At 41.1% G+C, this 11,388-nt stretch overlaps 1 long non-coding RNA gene across 1 annotated transcript; it reads left to right on the top strand.

The window, feature by feature from the left end:
* Nucleotides 1-4,137: 4,137 nt before the first annotated feature.
* LOC307194698 lies at nt 4,138-6,369 on the top strand. Its single transcript, XR_013830614.1, has 3 exons — nt 4,138-4,187; nt 4,522-4,776; nt 6,285-6,369. It is a non-coding gene; the product is annotated as an uncharacterized lncRNA (long non-coding RNA).
* Nucleotides 6,370-11,388: the final 5,019 nt, after the last annotated feature.

Here is an 11,388-nt window from a genome sequence, read left to right as displayed (position 1 = left end):
GCCTGGTGAACACCTATGATTTTATCCTGAAAACAAGTCTCAGGCCTCTAGGTCCACACCAGCAGGAAGAAGTCTATGAAATCTGTATATCCCCCGCTAAAGCTATGTTCTTTATTACTTACCCAGGATGAATTCATATGGGATAATTTACAAGGAGATTACCCCAGAGGGCAGTTTCTAGAATCACCAACCAAGTAAGTGGACTGGGAGTCATTGCTGTCTCTATTCAGCTGGATTTGTTATTTGCTATTGCTTAATGACTGCTGAGTGTTTCTTAGTCTTCTACTTTTTAACCTGAGAGTTTATAAATCTTGGTTATCCTGTCTCTTCTCCACTGCTGTATAATGAGTGTGTTGGGAAATGACTCATCTTTGAGGTTTGGGCTTTCAGTAAATAACAGTTTAAAAACTAAGTGTTTTTTAAAGTCCTTACTATTTAAAACAGAAGATTATTCTGAAGAAGGAAGACCCTAGAATGAGAAGAAACGTGTTCTGGACTCAAAATATTATTCAGCTATATTAGCAAGGACTGAGGTCTTAAAGGGGCTCCAGATACTAGTAAGAATCATTGTGTTATCCTCTTTCTCATCTGTTGGATGTTTTTCTTTTTGAACATGTGGTTGATGAACTGGGAGAAGGGAAGTGGTCTAGAGAGAATTAGGGTGGGTGTGTAGATAGGATACAGGTGGCCATTCAAGATGGGGAATGGTCACCTGTGAACAGAAACCATGTTGATCTCTCTGTTCTGTTTGCCCCTCTTCACTGCTCCTTATCATGCCCTCCTACTTTGGCTCTATCAAAGTGGCCCCATCCTTCTTCTCAACCCAAATCTACGGCATAGTTAATCCAGAGGACAGTTAAGGTGCAAATGAAAGTGGCTCAAACCCCTTTGCAGGTGTGGGGAAGGAGTTTGGATTAGGCAGTGGATGGGCTGGAGGTGGAGGTGAGAGGAGCTTGTGGCTTCCCTAATGAGCTCCGAATCAGAGCTCATACTTCTGCCGATCATCTCCAACCCAGAAGTGCTGTCTCATCCCTTTGGTTCCCTTAATACCTACTCAACCAACCAACCAACCAAATCAATCAAATCAATCGATCAATCAGTCAAAACCAAGATCTTTGTGGGTGTAGCAGAAGGCAGAGGGAAGCCAAGGTCTTTTTCAAAGTAATGCAAATAACTTAAAAACCTCAGAATTCTCAAGGCTAGAGAGACTTGGCCATTTCTGCTAACTCAGGTTCTAACACTACCTTCCCCCCTCCCCTCCTATTGTTTCTTCGGTCCCTCGATCCTTCTCTTCCTGCCTACCTCTCAAGAGTAATCATCTCACCCTACTAATTGTGCCCATATTTGAACGCAGAACAATTCAGCCTTCACTCTATTCTCCCCTCTTCTTCCAGACTCTGGGTCTGATTTATCTTTTTACACTCAATAACCTATTAAGAAATTATAATAAAGACTATTCCTCCCTAAGAAGAATTCTGAGGTAGCTGTTAATTATCCTTTAACCCTCTTACACACAGTTAAAAGGGTTGTTGTTGTTTTGATTTTAGCTTTTACTTATTGTTAGAATGGCTATTGTTTTGGTAAATAGTACTCATAAAAATTTGTCCAAAAACTCAGAAAAGTACAAATAAGTGAAAAATTTGTAGCCTCTAAAACTCAGTATCTCTTAAGGACAGTCCCCATTTCTCCCACGTCTCATTCATATCTTTCAACCTCCCCTCTCTAAGCAAAGGATCATTGGCTTGACTTTTTAGGGCTCCCTCACTTAATTTTAGAGAAATATAGATCCTGTTTGAGATCCAAGGAGGCATTTGTCAGCATTAAGGGCCTCCCTTAGCTCCACCTATGCCCCCAGTATTTAGCAGGTGTTCTTCATAGTTTGTGGTTTGGGATTGTAGCTGTTTCCTTGCTTCATTCGTGATACGGAGATTTTTTCCTTCTATTTTTGTTCCATGTATTGTTTTCATTGGACTTTTAGGAAGAGGAATGGCATAAGTGTTTTTACTCTGCTGTCTTTAACAAGAAGACCAAGGTTTTAAAGTAATTATGTGTCTGCTTTTAATTTTTTTTACTTCAAAAAAACGTTACGAGAAGAAGGTATTCAAAACTCCAGTTAATTTTCAGTTGTTTAGGTGGCTGATAAAGAGGAGCTTCCCTGAACTGCAGTCAGTTCCTTTCTGAAGATGGCCTTCCCATGGCACTGGTACCCTGGTTAGAATTTTCCCAGGGAGAGATGGCCTAGCTCCCTGAGAGCTATCACCATAGATTGCCCATGCAGAGAGAGCAGACCGCAAATTACACCAGCTGCAAACACTTACATAGCACATGTAGGGAGGATACATGCCCAGAGAATCTGATGCCCAGAGACTGAGAGGACTCATACCTCAGCTGCAGAACAGCAGGAGCCTGCAGAGGAAGACAACCTGCGAGTTACACGTTCCTCCCCCTGCTCCATGAGGATCCATAAACTTCTCCATCATCCAGATGCCACCTTGAGAAGAAGGGAGAAGGGAGAGCCTCAGAAGGTAGAGAATTGTCTCTGATAGGGAACTTCAATGGTTGAACTGCATGAATACGGCCCCCCCCTTTTTTTCACCCTGAAAGAGGCTGTTTAGCAAATTTATTTCTGCCGTCTGTAGGAATGAGAGCTTCAGAGTGAGACTAAATCAGTTATAGAAAACAAATACATAAGCTACTGTTTTGGTACATCTGATCTGTAAGATGTAAATCTTGACCCTACAACATTTGCGGTGTCATCTCCATCTTTCTTCAGGAAGCAGCCTGCTAGAATGAAAACTGCATGGACTGGGAGCTGACCTCAGTGTAGTCCTGGCTCTGCCACAAACTAGCTGGCTGATATTGGTTAAAACAATCTTCTAGTTCTAAATTTCATCAACTCTAAAAATGCAGGGGTTGGAGCAGATCCATGATTTTCAAAGGGTCTTTTTATTTATTTATTTTTTTAGCTGTGCCCTTTTACTTAGATGGACAATGTGTAAAACAGATACAGTTGGAGTTTGCTCTGGCAAGTGGGGAGGAGGTGTCTGGGACCACATGTTATGGGGAGCCCCTTGGGCGCCCCCAGGAGTTTCTAAGTCACTACTGAAGACTATGATCTCTGGTCCTTTTTGATTCTAATCCTCAATGATCCAATATCTGCCCAAGGCCAGAAGTAGCTGGCAGCAGCATGAAATCTGTTCTGTGGTCCACGGGCATCTGAGGAGTTTGGTGCTAACTTGTGTTTTGGGGGAGAAGACAATTATCTTACTGTTAAAACAAAAAAATTCCTGGAACTTCATGATGGGTAGAAGTTCCCCCATTTACAACCAGGGGGAAAAAAGCTTGAGGTAACCCATGAACTAAAAACTGGGTCACCATTGTGTGATTAACGTGGCAGAGTCATGTCCAAGACTCAGCAACCATTTAGCATTTCATATACGCTGGGTACTCTCTCTGTCATCTGATTGAGTCCTGATAGAACCCCAAGAGGTAGGTATGATACTCATTTTACAGATAAGAAGAGCAGGTTAAGTAACTTGCTCAAATATCACACACTATTACAGAGAATAACAACTTTTTTTAAAAACATTTACTGTCATAAATAAGATGTTCACATATACTATCAGTGAACCCAAACCATGGAACTTCTCATCCCACAGAACCTACCGTTCAGTGACTCTCAGAGCATTTTTGCACATGAAATGGATAAGGAAAATGTTTGAGACAAACAATCTGAATTTTAAATGCAGACCAAAAATCCTTGCAGTGGTGAAGAAAGCCTGTGGGTATTTCAGGGAGGTTTACCAAGAAAGCAGGCATCTTCCCCTCCACTTTATGGACTTACATTTTAAGAAGCTCAGCCATTCCAGTCCATGCAGAAAAATACTCTCAGAGGAATATTTACAATGTGGATCTTATATTAAACATTTGGTTTTATAAACTTAAATATTTGTAAAAGCATATGTGGAATAAATTTTAGTCCACAAACTGAAGTGTGCAAAACATATCAATTTCTTTCTTTCTTTAGTTTTCTGACTCTCAGGCACCATCCTTCCTCTGAGATGGCAAGAATTGCTATGTCCTCCTTGTTGGGAACCCCTCTCCTTCCGAGACTCACACCAGAACCCAGAAGGTTTACTTGGAATGAAGACAATTGAGGAAGGGCCTCTACTCTCCAGTCTTTTAAGGTACCATTGTTGTTGCTCTGTGGAGCCCACAGTGGGGCCCTGGATTTTGGCGGCGCCATTTGGGGTTAGGGGACTTTGCAGAGGGTGCCCCCCTCTAGGCGCATCAAGAAGCCATCTCCTCTGGGCAGGGGTAGCTGCATGGCCATGTGACTGTGTAGTTTCACAGGGCTCCATGCTCAGCAGAGCCCTGAATTTGTTCTAGTGCTCTGCTGTGGCCATCTTGAAATTTGAACAAGGGCCACCATGGTTTCATTTTGCACTGAGTCCCCCAAATTGCATAGCTGATCCAGCTCCAGGTTTAAGTCACCGCCGCCTCTGCTCACCTTCTCTGCAGAGCCTGCAGTCTTGTTCCTCTACCTCCTTAAGATGAAGAGCTTCTCTCTCTGACTCTGTCCTCCAAAGCCTCATCCCTCTTCCTTAGAGTCTGGAGCACTTGTTATTTCTTCAGTGGCCATAGGCCTTTGCAACAACACAAGAAGAACTACAGACTTTTCAGGGGCGTCTGCCTTCTGTCCTGCAAAAATCCCTGAGGCAAGGAAGCACACAAAGGACTGGTTCCTACTTGAAATGAGAAAAGAAGACAAAACAAGTATGTGGGGAGAAAAACAATACCTTATTTGTCAATAACTTATTATGTCACATGTATAGTTGTGTTTTAGTTAACCCTAAGTTATTTTCATGATCAGTTTTGATGATTTTGGCCTATAAAATGGGTCTCTAGGACCAGAGCCCCAACACATATTGCTGCACCCATAAAAAGCAAGGGCACAGAGATCTAAAATGGGTTTCACTATTAGTAGAGCGATCATATACATTCTAGCTTAAACTGGGACATTTTTGAAAGGGACACTATTAATGGTTACACAGGAGCATTAAGAGTGAACTGGGGCCACTATGGACACACAGGGATACATGGTCCCCCCTGTACAGAGTCAGGATTTGAACAAGTCTGTGTGGAGCCCACTGTCTTTTGATATTAATTAGAATAATCTGTAGCCAGTTCAACCAACTGCCATGAGTGCTTTATCTCACATCCATTCAGTTGTGGTCCTGTTGACATGGCCTGAGAAAGACTAGGTTCACAACCAGAGAATTTTATTCATGAAAAGCCCAAGAGCTGCATTCCTCAGTTGCAATTGGCCAGTGCTCCAGGCATGAATGGGGGAAGTTTCATCTTCAATATTTACTAAAAACAGACGCTGAAGTTTGAGAAGCAAATGTAAAGTGCTCATTCCAAAAGCCTTTTTATATACATGTTAAATCAGTTTGTGGGAAAAAGACCACAGAGATTGTTTAAACATTCATACTGATGACACAACTGTTCGAAAATATGCAGTTCCTTGTAGTTATATGTGGAATTAACTGCATATGGAGGAAGTCATCTTTTGAAACTGGATTAAAAGGAAATAGTTCATAACTCAGTGATATCAACATGCACACCATTGTGCCTGGGACTCAGCTTCACCTAGTCTTTCTTATCTCAGCCACTGTCTGAAGACATTGCTTTCTTGCTTAAGGCATCACAACTGAAGTATGTAGCTCTGTGAAGGAAAAAAAAAAAAAAAATTCTGGGTCCAGAATGGAAGCGATGTCACTTCACCCCATGTGGTACTGTTGGGAGTCTCTTTCTGACCTTGGATTCTGGAGTTCAGCTCACGTGTGTCCGCCCCTTTGTGGAGGATGCAAAGAGCTGGTCCCTCTCTACGTTTCAGTTCCTTCAGAGTAATGTAGCCAGTGTTTGGGAGCACAGTTTCCTCCCTCATCACACATCACAGTTCAATATTCAGCCTTAAATGAATTACCCAGAGTTCTTAGCAGGGCATCTTGTTAACCACAAAGCAGTTAGAGGGCTATGTTTAGAGAGAAACGGCTTATCTCTTTCACTCCAAGGCAAATCAGCAGTCATTTCCTAGAGATGGTCTTAGCATGGCTCTGGGGCTCCAGTTTCCCTACGATACAATCAGCCCTCAACCAAGGCTACATAAAGTGGTGGCACTGCCCCGTATGTCTTACTCATGGCAGTAATCACACTTTTAGTACATCTGTTGTTTTTAAATTTCCAGTCCCTATTAATTCTTCCTTTTTTTCTTTTTTAAGATATGAGGAGTTGAGAATACCCATATTCACTTTGAAGTACCCTCACTTAAATGAGAGATTTGGGAAAAAAATCGAGACATGAGGCAATCCTGAAAATATGAATAAAAGAATATAAATATTTCTCTAGCCTCTCTAGTCTTCATTAAAATACACAAGAGGAAGAAACTGGTTTGCCCTTCTATATTTAATTTGGACTCTGACCTCTTTGAAAACTTCAGCAATATGATTAATTTTAGCTTATCTTCTGGAATGTCTCTCTACCTATAAATAAGTCTATTCATCTTCAGAAGAGCATAAATATCCCTCCTGTTTTACAGTTATTTTAAAATATCTCTTACATATAATTGTAATGGGATCTATTTCCAGGACAATAGCTAAGTATCAGTTACATTTCCATCATGCTCTATTAGTTTCATGGTTGGAAAACTTAAGGAAAAATAAGTTTCTTTGGATGAATATGAATCCAGCGTTAATCGGAGTAGCATGAATAATTCAAAGAGCAAAGAGACCCTGATATTCGATCTAACAAGACCAAAAAGAATAAGAAAAGAGAAGAGAAGGAGACAGAGAAGGGAAGGGAGAGAAGAAAAAGAAGAGGAGGAAAAGAAGGAGAGCTTGGGAGCTTTTAACTTCAGGTAAAGGGATAAAAAATTCCTTTATTACATTTTTTATGTTATCCCACATAAGGTTGGAAAATCAGAAGAGCCTTTGCTACACTTCATTAGTGTCTGATTTTCCACTTTTCTATCTCCCAGAGCCTGCAGGTTCATGTGAGGTCCACGTAGCCACATAGGAAAGCGCTTTGCCTACATGAACACACTAAACCCAGCATTGCATTATTTGATGCCTTGAGGCAGGGGATGTTAAAAATTATTTCCAGTGTGAAGTTATCTTCAAATAATTAATAGTACTTACAACAATAATCTATGCTTCAAACTGGTGATAAAAGCAGCCTGTTCAAGGAGAGATGGCATATTCAGCTATTAAAAATCATATTGCTATGGGAAAAAGTTAAGTATCTGATATTTCTAGGGCCACAATTCATTTCCTATATTTGAATTCGAACCTTTAAAATGAAAACTTACACATGGAGAATTACACTTGGGACTCACACATGGGAAATGAATTACCAATTTTTTTGCTTTCTAGGACAATCCCCCATTGGAAGAACGGACTTTCCATCAGGAGACAAAGGACATGCTTTTCTCCGGAGAAATATCTCCCCATTGATAAATAATGAGCAAACGCAGAACACTTAAGTAGTGTTCCCGCCAGTAGTGCGAGCCGTGTCAGCACTAACCAGCTGGTCCTTGTCTCTTTTGCAGTCAAAGAAAATGGGAACTCAGCATGTATCCGAGTTCCCAAGGATAGGAAGATTTGAGCTGCCAGGTGTGCACGTGGGCAGAATGCCCAACTCCAGGTCATCTTACAAAAAACCTTGCTCAGGCATGGCCAGCAAAGGAAAGCAAGCAAAAGGCCACCGTTGCTATTTCTGCAACATGGTTACTCTCTGCAAGACATCCTTGTGGTGGTTTTTTTTTTTTTTTTTTTTCCCCCCAGTTGTTAAATAAACGTTCAGGGAGCACATTAGAGTCATGAAAGAAGGTTGGAATGGCGGGCAGTTCAAGTGTCGTGATTTCTACCATTCATGAAATCAACACAGTTCTTTCAGTAATCAAAGGTGCGTTCAGAGGAACCAAGAATGTGGCAGGCAGGGGTATTGAGTGAGGAACTGCCAAATAACTGTCACCTTTGGCCCATTTGCTTCTATCTACACCATCTAGGAACGGGGATCGTATTTATTAACACACTTTTCAGGCAGAGCTTTCAAGTATTCGCATGTAATTATTGCGGAGCAAATCTTGGGCAATCCACTTTGCTTTTGTCTAACCCAGAAACGTAAACTGGAATGAGAGTGATTTTCTGCATAATTTGATCCAATGGAAGAATACTCTGGCGTCACGTGGTGATGTCAAGGTTCTTGCAGCTCATGCCTTAGAACCCAGTTACATGGGAGACCATGTTTGAACAATGTCCTTTAAAGAATTCAGTAACTAAAACCCACTGGAAATGAGCCAAGACAAGCCTCTTGAATGCCAAATTCCACTCTAGTGGGTCAAGTTATTGGATGGCTCAAATGAATTTGGGCCAGGAAAAAAAGGTCCTCCTTTCCCTCAATAGTTGGTTTTTGTCTGAATTATCCAGATAATGGCTTTACTTTTCAACTTTCTTTTGTCTGCATGGAGTAGAAAGGCAATGCTACTTTTTTGTCTTTTGTTGTAATAGAATTATTACCTGTAATTCTCAGAAGTCATTCTCATGAAAATGGGTAACTTTTGTATATATCAAAAAGAGCCACCTAATTTATAATAGTGATTTATGCTTTTATAATTTTTTTTATTTGTTCATTGTGATTCATTCAGCAAATATTTACTGGACAAACAAAAGACATACTATCCTTATGTATCATGCCCATTGTTTCAGAAATCTCCTACCAGCTGAAAAATCTCTTAAGGATTATGAAGCACCAGGAAAAGGTGAAAAAATTTTGGAAAAGTTTTCCTGCAGAGGCTATGTTTTTTTAAAAACAAAAAATTCACCTCTTAAGGCGCATGTATACTTTGAAGCTGACTTGGCACCTTTTGCTTGAAAAGATTTCAGGTATTAACATTTAATCCTGACTTTAGTCCCCACACCCCAGATACACTGTATCTCTCCTTGAAGACTGGAGAAGTGGAAACCTTTATATGTGACTTTTCCTTCACTGGATGATCATTTAGATCCAGGACACTTGTCTCTGACCTACTCAACTCACCAGGTCATCCTGTAAAGTCAGAAAATATGAAATAAGGCTACAGGGAAGGTAGAGTTTTCTTTCCGTCTCACCTCTCATTTCCGCTCTCCCAATTCCCCTTCCCAAACTCAGCAGACCATTTGAAAAAGAAAGCAACTCATACTCCAAGGTAACCCATATGTTATGTATCTCTTTTTCTGCTTTGGTACTGATCACTGCTGTCTTGGCTCTTATAATAATAACAACAAATAACAAATAGATATCTCCCTGCTGAATAAAAGAAGCTATGTTACCCAAGGGTCAGAGGGAAGGAAGTTATGTCCTGAGGGTGCTAAGTTTTGATGTTAGGTTTGAGGATCCTTTTGAGGGCTTTAAATATGGTCTTCAGTGACCTGGCAGTTGGGAATTGAGGGAAGAGGGTGGACAGTCACAGGTACGTGACAATAATGCTTGGAGACTCAACTGTTATTTGCCTGGGTGTGTTACTGCTCTCGTGAGCGACAACTACGCAACTCCAGCTCTTCAGAAGGGGTCAAGCAGAGGACAGAAAATGTTGTGGGGAGATTCAAGCATCAGATGAGTAGATAGACTGGATGATCGTAAGTTGTATGAATTCCAATTAAAATTTTTGTTTATTGTTGCAATTTTTCATCCTTTGTGTATGGGAGAGAATGTAAAATATAATGCACATATAGAAAAGTACATAAATCAAACCCCTGCAAAATCACCATTTAGGTAAAAAACAGAACATAGCCAGCACCTCAGAAGTCTCTCCATGACCCTTAATGATCACATGCCCACCATTCTGACTTTTATGGTAAACCCCTCTTTTTTTTAATAGATCTTTTCCTTAAATATGGATCTCTAAGCAATATGGTTTAATTTGTTTGTTTTCTAAACTTTATATAAGCAGAACTAAATACTTGTGTGTTTTGCTATTTTTATTCAGTTTTCTGTTTCTGATTGGCCCATGCTGTTAGATATAGTTGTCCTTCATTCATTTTTGTGGCTGGATTCAGATTAAGTTTGACAGGTGAAGGCTTAGGCAAGTCCTGAGCCCCCGTGACTTAGTACTTCAGCGGGACTGGTTACTTGTGTCCAGGGTTCTGTTGCAGAGAACAGAATCCTCTCTAGGTAGAGATTTACTGCAGGTTTTTAAGTGGCATGTAGATCGCTGGAAGGGCAGACAGTCTCTAGGGGGACCTTTTGGTAACCTTCCTCCCCTCTCCCCAGTCCCACCACAGTACTGGGCACCCACACATCTCCTACCACTCAGAACTTGGTCACCGCCTTGACCTTGAAGCCACTGCAATCAGAAGCTTACATGAGTAAGAAGGTACCATGCTTACAAAGCCACGAATGCTGCAGATTCCAGACCATTCTATGACTGATACAAACTTCACCAGCAAAAATGGACACCCCTTGCTTTTCTTCTTGATACCTGTGAAAAGCACCTATGCTAATGACTAAAACTCTGTTGTCATTGCCAAGAAAGACCAAACACTTCCATCACACGCTTGCCAGCAGAAATAGCAAAAGCAATACAAGGGCATTGGGTTTGCAGAGCCAAAAACACCTGGAACGTTAGCTGAAGTGGGTGGAAAATGCAGTCTTTAGCTTTCTAGCCTCTGTTATACAGGAAAGCACATTACGGCAATGGCTTTCACTCTGGGGATCAGGACTCATCATTAGTGAATCATGAAAGCACTGAAAGAAATAAAATAGAATAAAAATTTCAGAGGGCATCAGCGTAGTAAGGGTAAGTTATGTTTTGTGCAACACACACATAACGCATGTACTGCACTGCAATGTAATATGTTTTTCTTTTAAAAAAAGTTTGAAAGCCGCTACACTGGAAGGGAAGTGGAGTAGATGCTAAGTGCCAATCAACCATAACCACCACACTCCTAACTGTTGAACATGGATGTAATAAATGTGTTCAGTAATGAGACACTTGGCAAGTCTTGCTGGCCAGTGTAATCTACCAATCCACTCTGGAGCATCTTTGTGCCTGGATTACCCTTTTAGCCCGACCAATTCAGAGGCATGAGGCAATGCTGGCAGCTTGGATCAAGTCCCCTCCACAGATGCCTTAACTTCAGCTAAGATCATCTCCAGAAAAGACATGATCTTGGCAATCTGTGTGTTGGAAAGAACTGGGAGAGTGCTATGACTACTGCCACAGGTGTTTGTGTCTACCTGCCCCCCTTTTCAAGACATCCTCTGCGAATCCCAAAGTGATCTTTCTGAAACACAAATCTGATTATTTCACTCTGTTTTAAAGTATTCAGTAGCACCCTCTGACTTATA

The sequence above is a fragment of the Stenella coeruleoalba genome, assembly GCF_951394435.1.
Source record: "Stenella coeruleoalba genome assembly, chromosome: 11".
Lineage (NCBI taxonomy): Eukaryota > Metazoa > Chordata > Mammalia > Artiodactyla > Delphinidae > Stenella > Stenella coeruleoalba.
This window is presented reverse-complemented; position numbering and strand designations above follow the sequence as displayed.